At 38.9% G+C, this 24,953-nt stretch overlaps 1 protein-coding gene and 1 long non-coding RNA gene across 3 annotated transcripts in view; one reads left to right on the top strand and one right to left on the bottom strand.

Annotated features, from left to right (window-relative positions):
- The window catches only part of SGK3 (serum/glucocorticoid regulated kinase family member 3), a 151,125-nt gene extending 142,333 nt beyond the window's left edge, over positions 1-8,792 (bottom strand). For both annotated transcript variants that reach the window (XM_007487027.3, XM_056823995.1), the window contains exon 1: positions 8,665-8,792. The gene's annotated coding sequence lies outside the window, so the exon portion shown is untranslated. The remainder of the gene's footprint in view (positions 1-8,664) is intronic.
- LOC130458420 (uncharacterized) lies at positions 8,767-15,259 on the top strand. The gene is made up of 2 exons (XR_008917744.1): positions 8,767-8,894; positions 14,779-15,259. It is a non-coding gene; the product is annotated as an uncharacterized LOC130458420 (long non-coding RNA).
- The last annotated feature ends 9,694 nt before the right edge of the window (positions 15,260-24,953 follow it).

The following is a 24,953-nucleotide window of genomic DNA, read 5'->3' as shown; positions in this document are numbered from 1 at the left end:
TTTATGACAATTGATATATATTTGCCAAACAGTTTGCTAGATTAGGGTAAAACCTATGACCTTGGAGTAGAGAAAATAACAATTGATCAAAGAAATGGAACCCATGAAATTGATCTCTTTAGCTCAAAGCTCTTAGTCTTTGGTTATGTGTTGGGACTCTATAATATGAAAACCCTCCTTATAACAACAATTGTACTACTAGTGTATATTGATTAAGAAAAATACATTATTAAAAAAAAAGAAAAATACATCATGACAAAGAACTCACATGAATTCTCTAATATTTAAACAAAACTATATGTTCTTTGTCACAGCAGCATCTACATACATTTGAAGCATGTTATTCAATGGCCAATACTGATTTTCAGATATCTCACATTAACTACAACTCCTCTACCAGTCCTCATCTCACAGGTTTAGGAATATTGTGCTAAAGAACAGAATCAGCCAGTGTTGGGGAAATTCAAAGTTATCTGAGCACAAGATGAGGTTCTAGTAGAACAATGTGGTGATCTTGACTCTCCCTTTGACTAACTGTGTGACTTGGAGTCAGTTACAATAAGCAAACCTCTATGGTTTCTTCTTCTGCAAAATGAATGGGCTCGAGTACATGATCTTTCAGGTCACTGAGTCAATTCATTCATTCAATAATCATTTCAGACCAGCTGGCCCATTTATAAGCAAGCCTTTTATAAGATAGAATCTCAGTGTTGGAGGAGATGTTAGAAACCTTTTAGTTCAATCTGTCTGAAACAGGGAATTACAACATCCCCAATAAAAGGTCAACTAGCCTCCTCTGGACTTCAAGGAAAGGGGAGCCCTTTACCTCTCAAAGCAGAAATGTATAACCCAGTGGAATTGCTTGTCAGCTCTAGAAGGGGGAATGGAAAGAACATGAATTGTGTAACCATGGAAAAATATTCTAAATAAATAAGTTCAAAGCACACTATTCCTTTTTGGGAGTTTTATGCACTACAAAATTTTTCTTTATATAGAGCCAAAATCTGCTTTCTGAAATCTATAACAATTTCTTCTTATTCTGCTATCTGGGACCAATCAAAATAAGTCTAATTGTCTTCAACAACAACCTTTATGCACTCGAAAATATTTATCATATCACCTCCAACTTTTCTCTTCTATAGGTTAACCATTCCTATCTTCTGAATAATAAGTAGTTAGCATTTACATAGTACTTTAAGGCTTGCAAAATACATATGTTAACTCATTTGATCATTAGGAACTTGTTTTTGGCACTGACTTACAAATAATGGTGCACTCTTTCTGTGCTCACTTCTCCACCTTGCACTGGCACTGGGTCCCTAGAAGAGCAGCTATTACTGCTTTCAGTTATAAGGATAACCCTGTGGATAGATATCATCCCAATACTAGCACAGGAGTCCCTACTGGTACACTTCCACTTAAAAATCAGTCAGCAGACTCAACTCTTTAGTGAAGGCATTTACTCAAATTGAGTAGTAAAAACAATAGTTATAAAATACTTTCTCCAAAATGAGGAGCTCCCTCTTCCACAAATTCACAAAGTCCTTGGAGGTAGATGTAAAAGGTGAGCACACATTTAAAGCATACTGCTTCCCCATATATGTGTAAGACACAAGTGTCGAAGGCAATTTGCAGTTCCAGAAATTCAGGGCCATGATGTCCTTTTTTCCCCTCAGAATTTCCTCATGAAGTTCACTGTGAGCTGTGGTATTGGTGATGGCCAGGCTGCTACCCTGCTCAGCTGGTCTGTTTCCTCAAAGTGCACTGCATCTCTTAACAGAAAAGCAGTTCAGCTGGGCTTGCTCCTTATAGACATGGCATCTCATTGGAAGGATCATCAGTTTGGGTCAAGAAGATTTCTTAGCTGGTATACTGGCTCCCCACTAAGCCCAGCTACTTCTGGGCTAGCCTGGGAAGGCATCTCTGGCACTGGGTTTGGCTGCTTCAGGGATGGATTGGGCAGGCTGCTGGGCAGCCGCTGTTGGGATGAACCAGGCAGGTAGGTACTTTTCCTCTGGACAACTTCTACCAGGCTAGGTCAAGTAGGCTAGTCAACTGCTTAGCAGCTGCAAATGGAAAGTCTACTTAGCTTCATCTTTACATTTTACTGATGAAGAAACTGAGGTTCAAAAAAACTAAGCTATTTGTCCATAGTCAAAGAAGAAGCATAGGCTAGAATCCAAAAGTTCTCACACTAAAATCCAGTACCCTTCCTACCAATGCAGGCTTTCATATGGATTTTCTCAATATGAATTCCTCGGAAATTCAAATATATTTTCTTCAAAACCATCAAATTAACAATAAAGATGATGAGATAATCTATTTGCACATTTTCTATATTTATACAGACTTTTTTCATTTTTTAATTGTTTACAGGCAATGTACTTTTCCACACAGATTAAAGAAATACCTGTTTACAATACTTCCCTACTTGCATAGCATAGAGGAATTCTGCAGAGTCTCATACCATTGCAGTATGCTAGATGTTTTTTATATTCCCCTAGAAGTTACTTTTTTCACTGGAGCTCAGCCCTGTGTGCAGGAAAGGAAGAATTTTTGCATTGAACCCATCAGATGAAGGCTTTGACATTTGACAGCCAGATTTTCTTCCTTAAAAATGAAATCTAACAGGGGGCAGTGTGAATCTTAAAAAAAGAACTCCCATTGGGCTGTTGGGTAGATGAAAAAATGTCCTTGGTGAGTACAGAGAAGGGGAAAGGAGTGGCCCAAGTGCTCTGCTGCCCTTCAGCTCTGCTACCCTCCAGCTCTGCCACCTCTGAGCCACCCACCTTACCCCTGTGTGCTCCCATTTGGCTGCTGGGCAGAGGGATGGTGATGTGAAAAAAAAGTCATCAGGTGATGTGGAGAGGGGGAGGGGAACAGTTCTGTCCAAATCCCTCTGCCTTTCTAGTAATGAACTCTTGGTGAGTGGGGGAAGGGTGGCCACATGCCCATAAAAAAGAACTCTTAAGTGCTATCTTTGGCATCTGTGCCATAGGTTTGCCCTCACTGGCCTAGCCCTTTCTACTCTTCTGCCTTAGAACCAATACAAAGTATTGATTCTAAGATGGAAGGTAAGGGTTTAAAAACAAACAAACAGAAAGAAACCTAACAAGGGTATTTTCTATTTATTTTTTAGAGTGAAAAGTGCATCATTGCCTGTACTTGGTATTTATCTTCATCTTCTATATTATATATTAAAAAGAGTCAAATGTAGAAAAATAAAGTCCTTTACAAGAAGGAATGATCTGGGAGAGAAAAGTCAAGGAGAAATGAGCAACTTAGAATGATGGATGTGAAAGTGAGGTATGTGTGTGGGGGATAATTTCTGGAAGGAACAATATGTTATATAACTTATATTTCATGAATCAGCAGTTTCAGCAGCAATATTCATTAAATTTTTTTTAGACACATGTAGATTGGATGAAACTAAGGTAACATGTTTTCTGAAACAAAGCAAGTTTCAAAAGCATTTTGTTCCACCCCCTCAAAGTAGAACTTTGACAAGGAGATGATTCATGTTCAGGCTTCATTAAGACTTTTATACCATATAATACATCTCATGGGAAATGCTTTCCTAACTCTGATTCTCCCTCCTCTCCTTTCCTTCACAATATCACTCCTACCTGTCTAATTTTCCTGTCTAATCATAGGTTACCTGTCCAAAGAACATACATTTGGGGATACAGAGTCATACTGGAAGTATTCAGGTTGTTTTTCCTTTGTGAAAAGTAGCCCCAATACTATAGACTGACTCTTACATTATAAGCAAATGGAAATCACCTTATTTATTTTTAAATTAAAAGTGCTCATGGCAATTATGTTTGTTTGAACTTGATTAGTTAATATTAAGTGCTTGGATGAAGTCATTCACACAGAGTGAAATCTGCAGTCTTTAAAGTTGTTGATGAGAAAGTCAGAGAAGATAGAAAGGCGAGCTGTGAATATAGATACCAAAGACACGCGTCAAACCAAAATATTCTGAGGACTAGGAAAAAGGAATGGTTTGAGGAATAAGAACACTGATCTTAACCTCCTTATCAAGAATTTTCAGGTCAAGTCCTATCACAGAAAATCCCAAAACCTAAATTCTGTCGCACCAGATATCATTTGAAAATACTAGTCTTCCAATCAAGCTCATTAAATGTTCTACAGTGATTTTGGTTATAATATTTTTGGTTCTGGACTTGCTCTTTATTGAATGTCTCCCTTTATTGTCATGTTGGCTTTGAGAACAAATTTGGAGAAGAAAAGATGGGTTGGAGGAAGAGAAAGAGGGATGGCTCTTCCTGTATACAATGGATAGCTTCTAGCCATGTGAACAGGGATAAGCAGGAAAACATTCCCTTACCAATAATGAGAGTTACAGCAGACTATTTCTTCTCAAAATCTACTGCTTATAAACCATGGAGAGTGTGACATAAGACAGCTTAATATTTCACTTCTCTACAAATCAGGCTAACACCCTAAGATTCACGTGGGAAAAAGATCCTTTAATCTTGAAAAGGATTTTCTAAAAAAGCATTAAAATTTTAATATGGACAACTTGAAATTAATACAGGTGCAGTAGAAATGTCTTATTGAAAGGCTACATGGATACAATTATGTGTGCTTTAAAAAATATTCTTGTGGAGGCAGCTGGGTGGCTTAGTAGATTGAGAGCCAGGCCTAGAGGTGGGAGATCCTAGGTTCAAATTTGGCCTCAAATACTTCCCAGCTGTGTGACCCTGGGCAAGTCCCTTAACCCCCATTGCCTAGCCCTTACCACTATTCTGCCTTAGAACTGATACACAGTATTGATTCTAGGATAGAATGTAAGGGTTTAAAAAAAATGTGTATATATATATTTTTTTTCTTGTGTTCAGTTTTTCCCTCAATTCTATATAGTAGCAGTAACCCCTCAATTAACTAATGCTCTTAAGTAAGAAGCTCTTTAGCCCAGGCACTGGTTAGATCAGAGACTACCTTTGGTCTTTCTTTGTATCCTCAAGGCAGCACTTAGTACAGTGTCTGGCACATAGTAAGTGTTTAACAAATGCTTACTGACTACTTTCAGTATTAGGTCAATGGATGGAATACTTAAGGAATCAATGGGCAGCTATAGAGTCCCCATCCAGGCTTTATTCCTGGAGTTCTTTGAGTTCTATTCATTTGGGAAAACAAGCTGGGGAAAGTTGCCTAAGTTATTTTCACTGAAGAGAATATCTTGAGAGTTTGGGGTTCTGTCCTAGGCTCTCTTTACTCTTGGTATTAGAATAAAGCTCATTGGGAGTAAGGATCATTTCACTTTTTGTACTTGAAATTCCCACACCTATTCCTCTTACATAATAGATGCTTAATAAATACTAATTGACTGCCACCTCTTTGGAGTTTAATTATCACCTTTATGAAGATGATTCACAAATATATGTTTACATACATATTATAGGCATGTACATACACACACACATATTCCAGCTTTCTTACCTGAATTTCAATCCACTCATCACCAATTAATTACCTGTTGAACATTTCAAACCAGATGTCCAGGAGACACCTCAATCTCTTCATGTCCAAAATTGAACCCATTATCTTTTTCCCAAAACTCTCTTATTTCTGTTCAAAGCAACACTACTTTTAAATTCTCCCAGGTTCATGACTTGGCATTATCCTTGACTCCTCACTCTTCCTCACCCCACAATCCAATTAGTTGACAAATTTTAGCCATTCATTTATCTCTTCAACACCAAACTGACTCCTTTTCTGTATTCCCATAACTGCCACCTTGGTTCAAGCTCCCATCAGTCTCTCGTAAATTACTGCAACAATGACCAACTGTGATAGACTTAACTATTATTGACAATACAAAGATTCAGGACAATTCTGAGGCACTTATGAAAAAGAATGCTATCAACCTCCAGAGAAAGAACTGTGGAGTCAGGATAGAGATGAAAGCATATAATTTTTCAATTGTTTATTTGGGCTTATATTTTGGAGTTTTGGGTTTTATAAGATTACTCTCAAAAATGAACAATATGGACATATATTTTGCTCAATAATACAAGGATAACCCAGATAGAATTTCCTGCCAGCACTGGGAAGGGGAAAGGGAAGGAAGGGAGGGAGATATAAATTCCATCATATAACTTAGGGAAATTTGTGTGGAAATTTATTACATGTAATTAAATTTTTTAAAAAGTAAACCAAATTATTGCAACAGCCTCACTAAACTTCACTGCAATCCATCCTCTACACTTCTGCCAAAGTGATTTTCTTTAAGTACAGCTCTGTTTGTCTCCCAATGGTTCCCTACTGTCTCTAGGACTACAGATAAAAGTCATTTAATTTTTATAGCTTCAAAACCTTAATACATTACTCCCGTTCTTGCCTTCTTTGATCCAGCCAAACTAGCTTATGTTCCCCACATACAGGACTATATTTCCTATATATAGGTCTTTGTACTGGTTGGCTCCACTACCAGAAATGTTTTACTTCTCTGATCTCCTTAGAATTCTCTTCCTCTAAGAGTCAGCTCAAGTGTCTCCTTTTACATGAAGACTTCTGAACTTAACTGAACATCCACAGTGTTCTTCCTCCCAAACCACAATCGATTTGACTACATTGTGTTTATTCTGTGTACATCTATATACATGTTGTCTCCTGCATTAGAAGGTACATTCTTAGCCAGTAGGGATTCTTTCAGTCTTTATATTTGTATCTCTAGCACAGTGCCTGACACATGGAGGTTGATTAATAAATATGATTATCTGATTGGAGAAGAAAGGAAAAAGAATAGAAATATCTTGCTTAGGTCGGCAATCTGATAGGAAATTTACATTCTGAAGCATCCCCAACCTAACACTTTTCTCTTCCCCAAGTCTAAAAAACTACCTGAAAATGTAAACTCTTCATCTCCCTCTTGTATTAGTATCCCCAGTGCTTTTTATAGTGCTTGGCACATAGGAGGCACTTAATAAATGGTTGCTGATTGATTTCTTCCTCTGGTGATGAGGTTTCTGATAATGAGGGATGACATTAGACTGGAACCTCTTTGTGAATTGTATTAATGTAGCTTAAAGCACTGTTCAGACTTGTCAGAGACAATTTAGATCAGAACTGGATTCATAGAAAGGACTAAACACACAGCGTTGAATATATTTAACATCTGCTTTACATATCTATTTATATGTATGAATCCATACCTATATGTATATCTGCAAATATATGTACATTTTTACAAAATACACATACATTTAAATATATATATGTATAATGTATATGAATGTCATCCTCAATTCACAAACTGTTCATGATGACCATTATAGCTATTTAGTTTCTTTCTTTTCAAAACTCTTACCTCTTGGAGGCAGCTGGGTGGCTCAGTGGATTGAGAACCAGGCCTAGAGACTGGAGGTCCTAGGTTCAAATGTGACCTCAGACACTTCCCAGCTGTGTGACCCTGGGCAAGTCACTTGACCCCCATTGCCTAGCCCTTACCACTCTTCTGCCTTGGAGCCAATACTCAGTATTGATTCCAAGATGGAAGGTAAGGGTTTAAAAAAAACAAACAAACTCTTACCTCTTGTTTTAGAATCAATATAGGTCTCAAGGCAGAAGAGCAATAAGGGCTGGGCAATTGAGGTTAAGTGACTTGCCCAGGGTTGCACAATTAGGATGCATCTGAAGTCATATTTGAACCCAGACCTCCTGTCTCCAAGCCTGGCTCTCTATCCACTAGACTAGAGCTACCTAGCTGCCTCATTCAATTGCACCTTATAGATTCTTCTTTTGGAATGTAATTTTGTTTCTAGTTTAGCACAGCTAATCAAATTAACAGGAAAAGTACTAAGGTCTTTCAAGAAGGCTCACCTAGATGACAATATTCCCTTCTAGTTCATTCTCATTTGAACACCACCACAACAAAATTGACAGGAAAAGAAATTGATAGAAACACTCCTAAAGCGCACACAAGTATCTAAACAAAAATCAAGCTAAGTATTATAGCACTCTAAAGTTACTCAAGAGCAGTTGCGCTAACGCTGTTTAAAACATTTCTTTGGGTCTGAACCGCACTATTTCAATTTCCGTCTGGCAAAGGCCCTTCCCCCATTTTGGTTCTCCTGCAGGTGTTCAACTGAATCTTTTCTCAGGAGATTGCCTCCATATCTATCCCCGCAAATTCTTTTCCAACCCTCCACCCCCAATACTTTAGCATTTCCAAAATTCCAGCCCACATGAACGATCTTTAGCCACCAAGGCAGTTAGGAATCTGTACACTGGATAGAATCTGAAGTAAGCTTCTTGGACGCATAACTCGTTAATTGGGTTTCTCTAAAATTTCCCCGAATGAGAAATAAACTTCAGGGGCTCTTGGAAGGGTATTGCTTTTTATGGCTTCAGATCCCGGCCAAGGAGAGAGGAGCGCGAGGGGGAAAGCAACCGTGGAACACAGAAAAGAGGAGGGGGTGGAGGAGAGTACAAGTTGTCCCAAGAGTTAGAGATGGAAGTAGCCATCTGAGGCCCCAACAGCTTTTCCCGCACTCGGCTCTTTCCTACTCTGGAGTGGGGCCGTGTTCTGGGCGCTCTGGGCAGCCTCCGGAGCAGCAGGACCTCGAGTGGTTGTGGCTGGAGTGGTCCAGGGCGCTCGGGGAAAGTCGAGAGAGGACCCCCACTGCGAGTACCTACCCGGGCTCCAGCTGTGCGCCTCTGTCTGCTCCCGCCTGGCCGCGCGGCCCGCAGCGTGGAAGAGAGAACTGGGTCTTCCTCTTTCCTGGCCGCGGCTGCCGGCTTCAGTTTCCTTCCTGACGTGTTCCTCCCAGCTGCGGCTCCGCCTGCACAGACCGCGAGGCGCTGCTGGAGAGTGAGAGCCCCGAAGAAGGACTGATGGACCGACACACTGACGGGCAGGCAGACAGGTAGACTGAGGGACGGACGGACACACACAGGACGGAGAGGCAGACACACAGAGATTGACAGACCAACGGATAGCTAGATAGGCAGGCGAGCACGCAGGCAAGCCCGGATCGCAGCAGCGCGTGGGAGGAGAGGAAAAGAGACTGGGAAGAAGTGGGTTTGGGTGTCACTTTAGCCACAGTCCCGCTCCACGCCCCCGCTCCTTCCAGCTAGGGGCCGCACCCCGGGGCTGCCTCCAAGCCAGGCCGAGGGGCCCGAGAGAACGCTAAGTAAGGCAAGGGAGCTGCCTTCCCCATCCCACCTCCCACTCCCCTGGTTCCGTTCTCGTCCTTAGGAAGCCAGTCCGAAGGCTCCTAAAGCCTGGCACTGAACTGTATGGGGCAAGCCCAGCGAGCAAATTCTAGGCTAGGAGGCTTGGGACGTGAGTTTGTGCGAGTTCCTTGTACCTGCAAGCGGTACAAGTCTAAGAAGCCTCAGAGGGTGGTCCCCGATCCTAGACGGCCCTCCCCTAAGTCTTCTTCCTTTTGCATCCCGTGGCAGAGGCCAGAAGTAACCCCGGTTCCTCCGCCCCCACTGGGCTCGCAGAGTTGAGTGGCCTGGGGTCATCTGAGGACGGTTCGAGAGCTGGAGGGCGGGGGTGCAGAGGCCCGTCTGCAGCCCCCGGAGGATTTGGGGGGAACTGCAGGGTGGGTGGCCTTCTCGCTTCCCCCCCAACCTCAGAGGCCAGCTACTTCAGTCAGCTTCAGTCCAACAGCCGGGAGGTAAACGAGGACCTCTACTCAGCAATTAAAGGGATCTTGAAGCTGATTATTCGTTCGGAATCTGGGGGCTAAAGCTAGTAGAACTGACAGAACACAAACATGCTTTATGGGAGGATGCTGAGACAGTAAACAAATGTTGCTTAAAACTAGGATTGAACGCCTGCTTTCACAGCTGGTAGCTTAACTCCACCCTCCCGGTGAAGGTTTTCCAATATAAAAGTTATGGCAAAGAGGAATTACCACAAATTATCCATATTACAGATTTAGAGCTAAAAGAAACTTTAAGGATCATCTATCTGGTCTAGCTCTTTCAGGAAACTGAGATCCGAGAAGTGAAAGAATTTATACAAATTACGCAGCTAATTGACCCTCCTCATTTTATAGGACCATGAGAATAAAATGAGGGCTATAGACCATACAACTCTTAAGGGTATGGGATTTGAACTTAGGTCTTTTGACTAATTCCAGCACCCCAAACCTTTTAGACCTCTTAAACCTCTAGCTCCAAGTCAGTGGTCTAGGAGCTTTTTTTTTTTGCTCTATCTGCAAGTAAAAATATTTTTAATATGTGCCCACCAATATTTGCATATTAACTTAGATACATAAACAAAAATAGGAAATTTCAAAGGATGGGATAACATGTCATGTCATCTTAGAGTCAATAGAGAGTCATTAAGGCTTTTGGAATAGATTGACATGGTCCTATCTACACTTAAAGAAAATTACTTTGGCAGTTGTGGAGGATGGATTAGAATAGAGAGTCTTGAGGCCAATTAGAAGGTGACTGCAATACTTAAAGCAAGAGGTGATAAGGATAATAAAATGGTCTAGAGATGGTGGTCTAGAGAGATAGAGGTAGAAATAAGATTTGTCACTTGATTGAACAGGTAAGAGAAGAGAGTGTGATCTTGAGTGACTAGAATGATAATCATGCCCTCACTAGAAAAAGGAAAAATTTGGAAGATTGGTGAGTTTGAAGGAAAAGATAATGTGATGAGATCTGAGATTGGAATCACAGCTAATCTATGTCCAATCATCCTATGGAACCATTTTGTCTTACTCAAATGAAAAGTTAGGGGTCTTTATAGATCACTGACCTAGAAAATAGAGCCCACCTTGCCCTGGGCACCTCCCACTGCCACAAAGATGAGCAGGAAGGTGCTGGAGTTGATTTGGGATGAGGTAGGATTTCCCCAATAGCACCTCTACAGCTGTTTTGTGGGTCCTATAATGGTAAAGATCACAGGGATAGAAATAAAATAAGTAGAGTGAGAGGTTGGTTGCAGAGGTTGGTCTGAATGCTAGGAACTCTGAGAGAGGAGATTTCAGAGTCTGGAAGGAGGATTTGAAGGAGCACTGACCAATGGAGCTGAAAAGAGAGAGAAGGAAACCATGCTTTGCTGATCCTGGACACCAAGTCTAGCAGTGAGAGAAGGGAAACCTTTGGACTTTTCTTGGGAGTACCTTTCCTCACAAGAAGAAAGACATCTTAGAAGATCTTCTGTAATATCAAAATTGCACAGAGAACCTCATTGTCAACAGGCAGCTGTTGGTTGAGACCAGAGGCCAACCTCAGGGCCTGGTCTAGCTAGGTTGACTCAAAAATCTAGAGTCATCCCTGTTTCATCTTGGAGAACTTTTATCTCTTGAGAAACCAACCAGGGAGGATTTCATAGAGTCAGGTAGTTGTAGGGAGGGCTTGAGAAATTAGCCAGAGAGAGGAAGGGCTGAGGGAGTCTAAAGAAAACAAAGACACCATGTGGATAAAGTAGAGGGAGAGGGAAGTAAGACATCATAGTGGTTAGGGAAACCTTATTCCTTAATCCTCCCTTCCTACTCTTTTGTTTTATTAATAAATCTTTTACCTTTTATGCCAACAACTGCTTGGAGACCTGGTTTGCATACTGGTCCCAGTAGGTAAGGCCCATCGGCCTTACTTCACTGAGGGGAACTGAGGTATCCCATACACCTCAGTGTATCCTATTATTTCAGTCCCCAGGTAGCAGTTAGTTTTAACTGTTCAGAGAAAGACCAATGTCCCCTCAGTAGGGGAGAGGCTGGAAGATTTCATAGCTGAGGGAGGGAATGTTTGGGGGGATAAATGTAGGGGTAGTTTTATTGGAGACAGACTCCATTATTGACTATCACAAGAAAATGGGAAGAATTGACTTCTTTCCCTCTGTTCAATTGATCTCATATTTCTTGGGGTCAGGCACTGGCTCTCATTTTGAAAACCACTGCTCTAGTGTAAGGATAAATTTAGGGTTGAGACTAAATATAAATTTAATTGGTCACCAGGAATTTAATTCAAATCCCAAATAAAAATACTCAAGTCAGTTTGGAATTTTGGGGGTAGTTTAATTAATATAGAGGGAAGGAATTAAGAAGAAGAGAGAGGGAAAAGGGTATAGGATTTCTCCAGCCTAGGCTATGCCAGGGGGAGTTCAAAGACCTCCACCACAAGGCCTCCTCAGAAGATTAGAGGCTTACTAAGAGGATAGTGTTTTGGAAGGAAAAGGAAAAAGGAATCAGTCTAAACTCTGAGAGAGCTCAGTGAAGACGCCTCACCTGAACTACTAAGCTTCTCCCAGTATTGTATTAAGGATGCTCACTGCCAAAGCCGGACAATAGCTGCAGCCACACCAAGATGTCAAGACCTCTCTGCCCAAAAGAGCCAGACTCACCTCTCCATGAAAAGAGAAACCAGAGAAAGGAAGTGGCGCGAAATATAGACCGTTTTTACAACACTTCCTGCATCTCACATGTACCAATGGTAGCTTAAGCTTGACTTAGGACAGCCCAGGGGGTCTGTCAGTTGTTTCTGATTTGTCATTTGCTAGCATATGTCTATCATAGGCCATCCTTCTCAACACTTAATCCTTAAGTAGGGGTGTAGACATTCCTGTTTTGTTAGACTAAGCAGGGTGGAGTAAATCTAAAATTCACACTAAGGAACTATATAAGTATATAGGTAGGTACTCTATCTAGGTAACTTTAATAACTAATGATTTTGGTTCCAGAGCCAAATTGGTTCCCTGGATTCAGTGAACTGGTAACCCTTAGGACTTTTTGCCAGCATCTCTCCCTCCCCTTTTACCCCCATAATCCCAAACTACCACTATTGTGGGAACCCTATTTCTAGTATCCATTCCTTTCCCCACTCCCATTCTCTGTCAATAGTCAATCAAATTTGTGTTCATTTTTTCTCCTAGTGACTCTTTTTTCCAGAAAAAAAAAATATATAAATTTAGAAATAGGATGAGGTTAGAGAGCATCAAAAGTGAGCATGAGGGAAAATGACCCAGCAAAGATCCAGTGACACCTACATTTAATAATTCTATAACTCTCTGTTGAATTCTCAGTCTAATTCCCTATGCCCCAAAGGATGTTTCTTCCTAGTAATCCCAGAATTTCTTCCCCCTTCAAAACATTCATATTTGGGGATTTGACCAAGTTAGTCATTCTGGCAACATATATGAATGTGTATTATTTCTAGTTCCAGGCTCTCTCAGAGCTAAACAGAAAAGGTCTTCTGATAGATTATGGACTTTTGAAACTCTTCTATCTAATCATTCTTTAAGTAATTTCCCTGCCCCCAATAAAGGGAAAGAAAAGTAGACATGGGAAAATGAAAGGACTTAAGAGTAAAAATTTTGATAGGCTTAACTTCCAGTCCTAGTATTTACTATCTCTAGGACATTAGATAAGTCATTTAATCTTTCTAGGCTCTGTAAAAACATGGGAATTGGGTTAAATGATCTGTAAGAATACTATTGTTTCAAGGAAATGCAAACAGGTTAAAAACACAGATTTTTTTTTTACCCTTTTGCTCAAAACCAAAATAATTCAACCCAGAAAATCACAAGACCAATAATTTGTTTGTGGGATTTAAGAAGATTTTCTAAATTTTGGAGGCTCTTTTTGTAGGAAAGGTCACTTATAAACCACATATTTCTCCTTTTTATTTCCTTTGACCAGTTTCCTGATTATTATATCTTTTCATTAGCCTCAGTGATGATCTTCTTCACATGTCTTTCCTACTGAAAATCAGTTTGAAATTCAAACCTGTCAATAACTTAGGAGGGTGTCTACTCTAAGCATGTGAAGACTTCTCCTGACAGAATGGACAGATGAGAACAATTTGTTCCAATAGCCATGAAGGCAGTTGAAGCTTAGTTAGACATCAGAGGCCAGGATCATTCACTCATCCTGTGCCTTACTGGCAGTCATCCTAACTTTTGTCCTGCGACCATACTTTGATGACTATGGAAGGAGTGAGTGAGACTGCAATTATCTCAGTTAAATTTAATTCACACTTTCTTCAAGACATTAGTACTCTGTGAATTGGTCCTCTTAAGGAAGGATTTGAAATTTTAAAAATACACCCATAAAAGGAAGGAATTTAAAACCAAGCAAGAGATAGAGAACATTACAAAATGTAAAATGAATGACTTTGATTATATCAAAATAAAAAGGGTTTAAGCAAACAAAACCAATGCAACCAAAATTAGGAAAGCAACAAAATGGGAAAAAAATTTATAACAAAGCTCTGACAAAAGTTTAATTTCCCAAATATATAAGGAACTAAGTAAAATTTACAAAAATTCAAGCCATGCCCCAATCAACAAATGGTCAAGGGATATTAATAGGCAATTTTCAGATAAAGAAATCAAAACTACCAATAAGCACAAGAAGTGTTCTAAATCCCTTCTTATTAGAGGAATGCAAATAAAAACAATGCTGAAGTACCACCACACACCTAGCAGACTGGCCAATAGGGCAGCAAAGGAAAGTAATAAATTTTGGAGGGGATGTAGCAAAAAGTGAAAGGACGCTAATACACTGCTGGTAGAGTTATGAATTGGTCCAACCATTCTGGAGGGCAATTTGAAATTATGCTCAAAGGGCTTTAAAAGACTGTCTGCCCTTTGACTGTATGCCCAGTCATACTACTGCTGGATTTGTACCCCAAAGAGATAATAGGAAAAAAGACTTGTACAAAAATATTTATAGCCATGCTCTTTGTAGTGGCAAAAAATTGGAAAATGAAGGGGTGTCCATCGTTTGGGGAATGGTTAAACAAATTATGGTATCTGATGGTGATGGAATACTACTGTGCTTATAGGAATGATGAACTGGGGGAATTCCACGTTAACTTGAACGACCTCCAGGAATTGATACAGAGAGAAAGGAGCAGAACCAGGAGAACAGAGACTGATGCATTGTGGCACAATCAACTGTAATGGAGTTTTCTACTAGCAGCAATGCAATGACCCAGGACAATCCAGAAGAATTTATGAGAAAGAATGCTATCTATATCCAGAGAAAGAACTGTGGGGACAGAATCCAGAAAAAAAAAATGATTGAGCACATGGTTCGATGGGGATATGATTGGGGTTTTGATGTTAAAAGATCACTAGACTGCAAATATGAATAATATGAAAATAGGTTTTGAACAATGATACATGTATAGCTCAGTGGAATTGCTTGTCAGCTCTGGGAGGGGAGAGGGAAGAGGGAGGGAAAGAACATGAATCATGTAACCATGGAAAAATATTCAAAATAAATAAATAAATTTAAAAATAAATAAATAAAAATTTGACCATGACTGGCATCTGAGAGTTTCTCCATTTTCTAGATAAAGTATAGCTATAGCACAGGAGGTAGGCAGTGTGAGGGTCACTCAGTGGCACCATCTTAATTAGAGGTGGAGACTTTGTTCTACTGTATCACTGTAATCTTTATCAGACATTATCAGAAATTACTGAAGATAGGCAAGAATTCAGAATTCCCATTTACATGTCACTTTTAATATTCCTGGGAAATTATTTGAACTTTAAATCATAGATTAAGAGATGGAAGGGAGCTTAGAAATCATCTGTTCAGGAGAGGGAAGGGAATAAGCAGTTGCATAGTGCAAACCTTTATTTGTTCCGTAGTTTCAGTTGTGTCTGACTCTTTATGACCCCACTTGGGTTTTTGTGGCAGATACCCTGGTGGCTTGCTTTTTCCTTCTTCAGCTCATTTTAAAGATGAGGAACTGAGGCAAACAGCACTAAATGACTTGTCTAGGGTCACACAGCTAGGAAGTGTCTGAGACTGAATTTGAACTCAGGAAGATGAGTTTTCCTGACTCCAAACCCAGCACCCTAACCACTGTGCCACCTACTTGCCTTGTTACACAAATGTCTTTATTATTAGAGCTCTCCTCTCTGATAAAATTAATTGTCTAATGCAGATTATTATTTTTCATTAAAATGCAGCAATCACATGTAGTCAAATGTGTTTATTGTTAAATATTGAAAAAGAAAAGAATGAACTTGATTGTGGTTCACAAATTATATTAGTGTTTCTTAAGAATAACCTAAACTAAAAAAAAAAAGAAAAAAGAATAACCTAAACTAAAATACATGAACTATTGCAATAATCTGCTGATCAGTCTGCCTGCCTCAAGATGAGTCTCCTCACTCCAGTTTATTCTCCATTTAGTCATGAAAATGATTTTCCTATATCTCAGGTCTGATTATGTTAAATTCCCCCTAATAAACTAAAATAAACTCTAGTGGTTCCTCATTACTTCCAGGATTGAATACGAAATGTCCCATTTGTCATTTGGAACCTTGTATAACCTATCTTTCCCCGTACCTTTTTAATCTTCTTATAATTTGATCCAGTGACAATGACTTTCTTGCCGACACTCTAAGAAGACACTCCATTTCTTAGCTCTGTGCATTTTCCCTGGCTGTCATCCATACCTGGAATGCTCTCTTTCCTCATTTTTGTGTATTGACTTCTCTGGTTTCTTTCAAGCCCCAGCAAAAATCCCATCTTCTATGGGAAGCCTTTCCTAGCCCCTCTTAATTCTAATGCCTTCCCTTTCAGTTATTTTCTACTTAACCAATATGTAGCTTATTTCTACATATTTATTTTGCTTGTTGTCTGTCCCATTAGACTATGAGTTCTTGGAGGCCTTTTTGTTTCTTTTGGTATCCCCAAAACTTAGCACAGTACCTGGAACATAGTAGGCACTTAATAAATATCAATTGTATGACCAAAGTACAAAGTGAAAACAATGAAGCACTCAGTGTTATTTGTGGGATTACCATGCTAATACTTTGAAGTAAGAATAATGGCTAGTACTTATGTAGCCCTTCCTATGTGCCAGGCACTGTACTAAGAACTTTATAATGATAAGCCTGTGAGTAAAATGATTCCCATTTTACACTTGAGGAAACTGAGGCACAAAGAAGTTACATCACTTGCCCCAGCCACCCAGCTAGTGAGATTTGAACTCAAGTATTCCTGATTTCAGGCCCAGGGCTTTATACACTCTACCACTTAGCCATAGAAGACAACCTTTCTATGGGGATGCCCCCCCAAATCTGTGTGAGCTGCACTGGGGAGTATTTTGGGAGAGGTGTTATTCTTTGGGGTTCATTTAAAAGTCTAGGTGCTCTTTAATTTCACCAGAGAAGGGTGTTCACACTAAAAGATCACTAGGTGTTAACATTTGTTACCATATTAAAACTTCTTCATCTGTGATTCTATCAACTAAGCTGGGGCAGGGGGATGGGGTGCAAATCTCCCTCCCCCCTCACTTACATAAGTATAAAGAACAGTCTTATTTTAGAGTCCTTATGTGGATCACCATGGTAAAGGAGGAAAAAATGTAATCAAAGGAGATAATTAATTCTGCCCAGAATTGTTTTGTATAAAACTTTACTTATGATAATATTAATTCGAGAAATTTCACATACTTTCCTGACAATCTTTCACTTTTGGGAGTTCTAGGCCTTGACAACATTCTTTGGATCACTTAAGCAGGCAGTACAGTAGTATTTTCTAAAGATGACAGAATACAGAATCTGTTTAATTTTTGTCCTTTTTTGCTTCTGAGGGAGAAATATTCTTTCTACCTCAATGATGTTTAATTACATTCTTAACCTCTTCCATCCCAGTCATATTTTGTGTATTATAATTCCAGAAAAGTCGAGGGCTATGCAACACAAATAGTATTTTGTATCATCTTGAGATCAAATATTGGTAAAGTGATCATCAGAAGACCCAAAAGAAACTAGGTAAAGATTAATATCTCACAATATATTCCCAAGATAAGCTCTAAATGATTATATGACTTATACATAGAGAGATATCATAAACAAATTAATAGAATAAAGAAAAATTGCCTTTCAGATCTATGGATCAAGGAGTTCATGGCAAAACAAGAAATAGAGAGAATCAAAGAAGGTTAAATGAACAATTTTGATTATACAAAAATTATTACACATAGTTGATGGATCTGTGAACTGTCTAGGCATTCTAGAAAGCAATTTAGAGCTATACCCCAAAAGTTATTAAATTGTGTGTATCTTTTGTTCTAGTAATATCACTAAAAATACCCAAAAGAGATAAAAGAAATAGGACAAGGAATGATACATGCAAACATATTAATTGCAGCTTTTCATGGTGGCAAAGAATTGGAAACTGAAGGGGAACTCTTTAACTGGGAAATGGGTGAACCAGTTATGGTATATGAAGGTGATAGAATGCTATTGCACTATTAGAAATGATAAAGGGGACAATTTCAGAGAATATATGAACTGATTCAGAATGAAGTGAGCAGAATGAGGAGAATAATTTATACAATAACAGCATTAAAGACAAACAACTCTGAAAGACTTAAGAACTTTGGACAACATGATGACCAACCACAATTCTAGTTAACTTGGGATGAATTATTTGTTTCTGATAGAGCGATGGACTTACAGTACAGACAACACATATTTTTTAAAGATAGCCAGTTGGGGAAGTTATTTTACTTGCCTGTTTGAATATTTGTTACAAGGATTTTGTTGGGGTTTTTTTATTTTTCAGTTAGGAGGAGGTGGCGTGAAGAAGACAAAACAGATTTGCATTAACTGAAAAACATTAAAGAAAGATTTAGGATTGGCACTTAGAATATTTTTAACATAAATACTAGAGAAGAAAATGATACTTCAAAACTTTTTCAAAGTTTTAAAATTGAGTCTTTACAATTCTTCTTAGAGTGCTTTCCTCTTTTTTTCTATAGTACAAATTAATCTGCTTTACCAAGTGGGTCAAATATCACAGCTTGTTGCTCTCATTTTTTGCTGTAGTCACCAGTATAGAACCCTAATCCCAAGCTTCTTTCAATTTTAAACAAATAAACAAAAATATTTACCGGAAAATATGTATTTGAAATCATAATTCCAGTCCCAATATTCCTGTATCCTATTTGTTAGAGATCAAGAAGCCCTACTTGCACATTGATCCACAAAATAGTTAAAAATGAAAGCCTGGTAGGGGTATTGATGACAGTAAGGAGAAAAGCACAGTATATTAGAAATTAATATCTAGATGTTCTGGGCTGTGAGATTTAAAATGGTTGAGGTCTTAAACTGTAGTGAGTTAAAATGATGGAAGATATAAATTGTGATAGATATAAGAGAGGGTGAGTAAATTTGACCGCAGAAAAATATGTTTCACTACAGTGTCTTGGTTTTTTAAATCAAATATAAGGTGGTCGCCAGGGAAATATTCCCAATTATTCAAATACCCAAGTCAACTGGGTTTTATAGAGATTTTAATTAATACAAATGTAGAATTAAAGAAAAAGAGAGAAAGAGAGAAAAGGAAATAAGTATGAAGGGCTTTAAGCCAACATGGCCTAGACCTGAGTCTTAAGAGAGAGAGATCAGTAAGTCAGTCTTTTAACACTCACCACAAGGTCTGCCTAAGCAAGGATTCTAGTGACACCAGGCCAGCATCATCTCAGCTGCTTTCACCAGCTCCCTCCTCCATCTGAATGTTTCAGAATCAGTCCTTCCTCAATCTGAATGTTTCAGAATCAGTCCTCCTCAATCTGAATATTTCAGAATTACCTCCTCAATCTGAATGTTTCAGAATCACCTCCAGCTCTTCTCTAAGCTCCTTATTTTTAAGGGAAAAATCTCCTATGTCACCTCCCCTAAGTTCTTCCATCTACCAATCACTGTAGATGTTTTCCAAAAGACAGCCCATTTTAAATTCACAGCTGAGTAGATTAATCTCTTTAGTAAGTCAGAAAAAATGCTACTGTGTTGACTAATTTCATTAAGAGAAAACCTCTGAGTAAGTTTTCACCTTTTAGGTCTAAGTAGTTTACAAGTTGCCCCACCTTTATAGGCACCTAGTATCCCATTGTATCAATTCCAAAAACAGCCATATCTCAAAGAACTCCTTTCCTTTATAAGTATGGTTTTCAAGTACTTTCATTGTTTAGCAAGGAGTTTTCTGCCCTAAAGCAGTCTTAAGTAATGGTGGAATTGAGGTCCTCCCATAGCAAGGAGTTTTCTCCCCTAAAGCAGTCTTAAGTAGGGGTGGAGTAGGGATACTCCCATAGCAAGGAGTTTTCACATTCAAGTAGAGTTCTCACTATCTGGTAGGGAATTATTTCAAGTAGGGAAGTGGAGGATTCCTCAATGTGGAGTAAAATTTTTAACATTCATAAGTCTGTGAAATGTTAAGGTTTACAGGGCCAAATAACTTAACAGAGATTAGCAAAGCAGCACAAGAGGTAATTTTTCCAAAATTGAGACATTCACAGGGATTGAAACTGGCTTTAACTTACATGTTGCAGAGGAGAAGTAATTTGTTTTTCTGAAAGTCTCTCCAAGTGAATTAATTTTGTTAGAGAAATTAGCACTCTTGCTTGGATTTAGAATGGCTAGATGCTTAGATTTAAGGCAAAAAAAGTGGAGTATTTGCTGTATTTTCTAATGAACAGAGAGTCTAAAAAGAGAACACTACTGCTTAAAAGCTGAAAGTACATTAGAGTTGTATGACTGTTTGAAGACTGTTATCCATACATTGGTAAGAAAAGTCTAGAGGAAGTTAAAATGTCAAAAAGACTACAATTTTGGCATGTTTCTTTTGGAGAAAAAGCATCTGGAAACTAATTATATTACTTAAGTTAGCTGAAGTGAAACTATGATGCTTCCCTATTAGAGAAATTCCCAGCTCTTAAAATCTACTTGTTTTCATTTTCAAGCATAAAACATGATAAAAAGCATACGTTAACTTATTGTTCCCTTTTAAAAAATTATAGTCAGTATAAATTTATGGATTGCAGATTATATTTGGAGAACTATAACTAGAATAGTAAGCCAGATTATGTTATTTGTACTAAAAATTTTTTTCTTCACATGCCAACTGGTCAAGATGACCAGATTACTTAGAAAGAATTTATCTTAGTGTGAACTCTTTGTTTAAACTCCTAGTATTGTCAGAATTTAATATTGTCCCAAGTACTTTAAAATTATTTTGAGTTCTTATGACTATTAAAATTTTTTCAAATGAGGAATATGTTATCATTCTTTTGAGAATACATTCTTTCTTATACCTATTAGATTGGCCAATATGGCAGCAAAGGAAAGTGATAAATGTTGGAGGGGATGTGGCAAAATTGGGACACTAATACACTGCTGCTGGAGTCATGAATTGGTCCAGCCATTCTGGAGGGCAATTTGGAACTATGTGTAAAGAGCTTTAAAAGAATGCCCACCCTTTGATCCAGCCATTCTATTGCTGGGTTTGTACCCCAAAGAGATAATAAGGAAAAAGACCTGTACAAAAATATTTATATCCGTGCTCTTTGTAGTGGCAAAAAATTGGAAAATATGTCCATTGTTTGGGGAATGGCTAAACAAATTGTGGTATCTGATGTTGATGAAATATTACTGTGCTGAAAGGAATGATGAACTGGGGGAATTCCATATGAACTGGAATGACCTCCAGGAACTGATGCAGAGTGAAAGGAGCAGAAAGGAGCACATAATACACAAAGACTGCTACATTATGGCACAATCAAATGTAATAAACTTTTTTTACTAGCAACAGTGCAATGATCCAGGATAATCCAGAGGAATTTAGGAGAAAGAATGCTAGCCATATCCAGAGAAAGAGCTGTGGGAGCAGAAAAGCAGAAGAAAAACATATGATTGGTTATGTGGTTTGATAAGGATATGATTAGGGTTTTAATGTTAAAAGATCACTGTACCGCATATATGAATAACATGGAAATAGGTTTTGAACAATGATACATGTATAACCCAGTGGAATTGCTTATCAGCTCTGGGAGGGGAGAGGAAAGATGGGGGTGGGGGGTTGGGGGGGACGGGGAATCATGAATCATGTAACCATGGAAAAATATTCTAAATTTTAAGAAAGGGGGAAAAAAGAGAATACCTTCTTTACAAAGTAATTATTTTATCAGTTATTTTTGGTTTATTCTAGATTAGTATGACACTTGAGGAATTTAGAGTTGTACATTAGCATTGTACATATATTGATCCTTTTTACATAATATTGAAATTTACAACTACTGATATATACAGTAGACCGAAATGGGTCCTCTGGAAAGGTGCATGGAGCCATATTGAAGAACTCTTATTGGGGATGTCTACAGACTCAAAGGTAATCAATCCATCAGCATAGTATTGATTGTGCATAGTATTGTATACCAAGGAACCAAAAATTGACTTCTGGACCTAAGAGAACTGGTAATGTCTACAAGACAGGAATTTACATATCTGTGGGGAGCTGGTTGTGCTTGACAGCAATCATTTCATGACTTTAGTACAAAATGAGCCATATTCAGCATTACTATGCAAACAACAAGGTTTAACAAATAGGAATCCCTATACTATTTCCCATTTCTAACTTTAGGAGGAGATTAGTGTATATTCATAGGTTTTATATTTCTGTTTCATATTGGTATTGAATCACTAATCAGAGGAAGAATTTGACCCACTTGAAATGGACATCATACATAATAATAAATACTGTCATGTTCCCCAGATAGGAAAATAACAACACATTAAAAAGCTTTAAAATTCTTTCCCTGGAATCATGGTTACCTTTTTTTATGTATAATATTGATCTTGTTGAGATATTGATATTGATGGTGTAAACCTTAAAATTTCTTAGACTTATGAATGTTGGAAATTTCCCCATTGGGAAATCTCATACTGGAAAAAATTTCCTACTGATAGTAAGAACTCTATTGGAATGTGAAACCCCCTGGCTTGGGAGGATCCTTCTCCTCCCTACCTAAGACTACTTTAGGACAGAAACCTTTTGCTGAACAATGGAAAGGGCTTTGACCTATGCTTAAGCATAGAACAGGAAGTTCTTTGAGTCATGATTGATTTTAGAATTGATACAATAGAGATACTTGGAATGACAGAACCAGGTCTTGGAACTTCCAATCTCCACCCTGCTCAGGGTAACAGGATTTAGGAAGGGCTGCAGCAAGGGATCAAGATTTAATTATTTGAGAATATGACCTTCAACAGACATGTGCAAAGCCACAGACCTCTGGGCGGTCCTGGGTTAAGCTAGAGACACCATTGGCACAGGGAAGACATGGACAGTGATTGGTAGATGTGAGAACTGAGGGGAGGGAACGTAGATGGTTTCCTTAAAGATAGCGGGGTCTGAGGACTGAGGAGGGTCAAGAGGTTTTGCTCTGAGAGGTTGTGCTCTGAGAAGGCTTGCTCTGAAGGAGGCTGGAGGTGGAGGCCCCTGAGACTATTTCTCCATTTTGGTCACGTGAGTGATAGGGACTGATCTCTTTTCTTTGCCTCAGCTATCTAAGGGCTTGGGCCTTTTGGCCCAGCCTAAACAGAGGGGGTATTTAAGCCCTATTCCCTTCTCTCTCTCTCTCTCTCTCTCTCTCTCTCTCTCTCTCTCTCTCTCTAATACCTTTCTTCCTCCTGTTTGTAATTAAAAACTCCATAAAAGGTTGACTGCTGACTTGAGTTTTCATTTAGGAATTACATAGCTGGATTCCTTGGCGACCTTAAATTAATATATATCAGTCTTTTAAAGTGATTTCCTTGTCACATTGGCCAGTTGATATTGATAGACTAACACTGTCAGGGAGCTCTAGTGGAAGTTGGTTGATAAATTAGCTGGGGACAGCTTAATTGTGACAAGGAAATCACTTTAAAAGACTGATATATATTAATTTAAGGTCGCCAAGGAATCCAGCTATGTAATTCCTAAATGAAAACTCAAGTCACAATTTCCTTGTCACAATTAAGCTGTCCCCAGCTAGTTTATCAACCAACTTCCACTAGAGCTCCCTGACAGTGTTAGTCTATCAATATCAACTGGCCAATGTGACAAGGAAATCACTTTAAAAGACTGATATATATTAATTTAAGGTCGCCAAGGAATCCAGCTATGTAATTCCTAAATGAAAACTCAAGTCACAATTTCCTTGTCACAATTAAGCTGTCCCCAGCTAGTTTATCAACCAACTTCCACTAGAGCTCCCTGACAGTGTTAGTCTATCAATATCAACTGGCCAATGTGACAAGGAAATCACTTTAAAAGACTGATATATATTAATTTAAGGTCGCCAAGGAATCCAGCTATGTAATTCCTAAATGAAAACTCAAGTCAGCAGTCAACCTTTTATAGAGTTTAATTACAAACAGGAGGAAGAAAGGAATTAGAGATAGAGATAGATAGAGAGAGAGAAAGGGGAGAGAAGGGAATAGGGCTTAAATACCCCTTCTGTTTAGGCTGGGCCAAAAGGCCCAAGCCCTTAGATAGCTGGGGCAAAGAAAGGAGATCAGTCCCTATTACTCACGTGACCAAAATGGAGAAATAGTCTCAGGGGCCTCCACCTCCAGCCTCCTTCAGAGCAAGCTTCTCAGAGCACCTCTCCAACCACTCAGAGCCAATACTCTCCAACCACCCCCCTCCATCCTCAGACCCCTCTATCTTTAAGGAAACCATCCAAGTTCCCTCCCCTCAGTTCTCACATCTACCAATCACTGTCCATCATTTTCCCTGTGCCAATGGTGGCTCTAGCTTAACCCAGGACCGCCCAGAGGTCTGTGGCTTTGCACATGTCTGTTGAAGGTCATATTCTCAAATAATTAAATCTTGATCTTTTGCTACAGCCCTTCCTAAATCCTGTTACCCTGAGTAGGGTAGAGATTGGAATAATTAAATTTTGATCTATGCTTCAGCCCTTCCTAAATCCTGTTAGGACTGAGTAGGGTGGAGATTGCAATTTCCAAGACCTGGTTCTGTCATTCCAAGTATCTCCATTGTATCAATTCTAAAATCAATCATGACTCAAAGAAATTCCTGTTCTATGCTTAAGCATAGGTCAAAGCCCTTTCCATTATTCAGCAAAAGGTTTCTGTCCTAAAGTAATCTTAAGAAGGGAGGAGGAGGAACCTCCCATGCCAATGGGGTTCACATTCCAATAGAGTTCCCACT

This window comes from Monodelphis domestica, chromosome 3, assembly GCF_027887165.1.
Source record: "Monodelphis domestica isolate mMonDom1 chromosome 3, mMonDom1.pri, whole genome shotgun sequence".
NCBI classification, from domain to species: Eukaryota; Metazoa; Chordata; class Mammalia; order Didelphimorphia; family Didelphidae; genus Monodelphis; species Monodelphis domestica.
The sequence above is the reverse complement of the archived record's forward strand: the minus strand, read 5'-3'. Positions and strand labels throughout refer to the sequence as shown.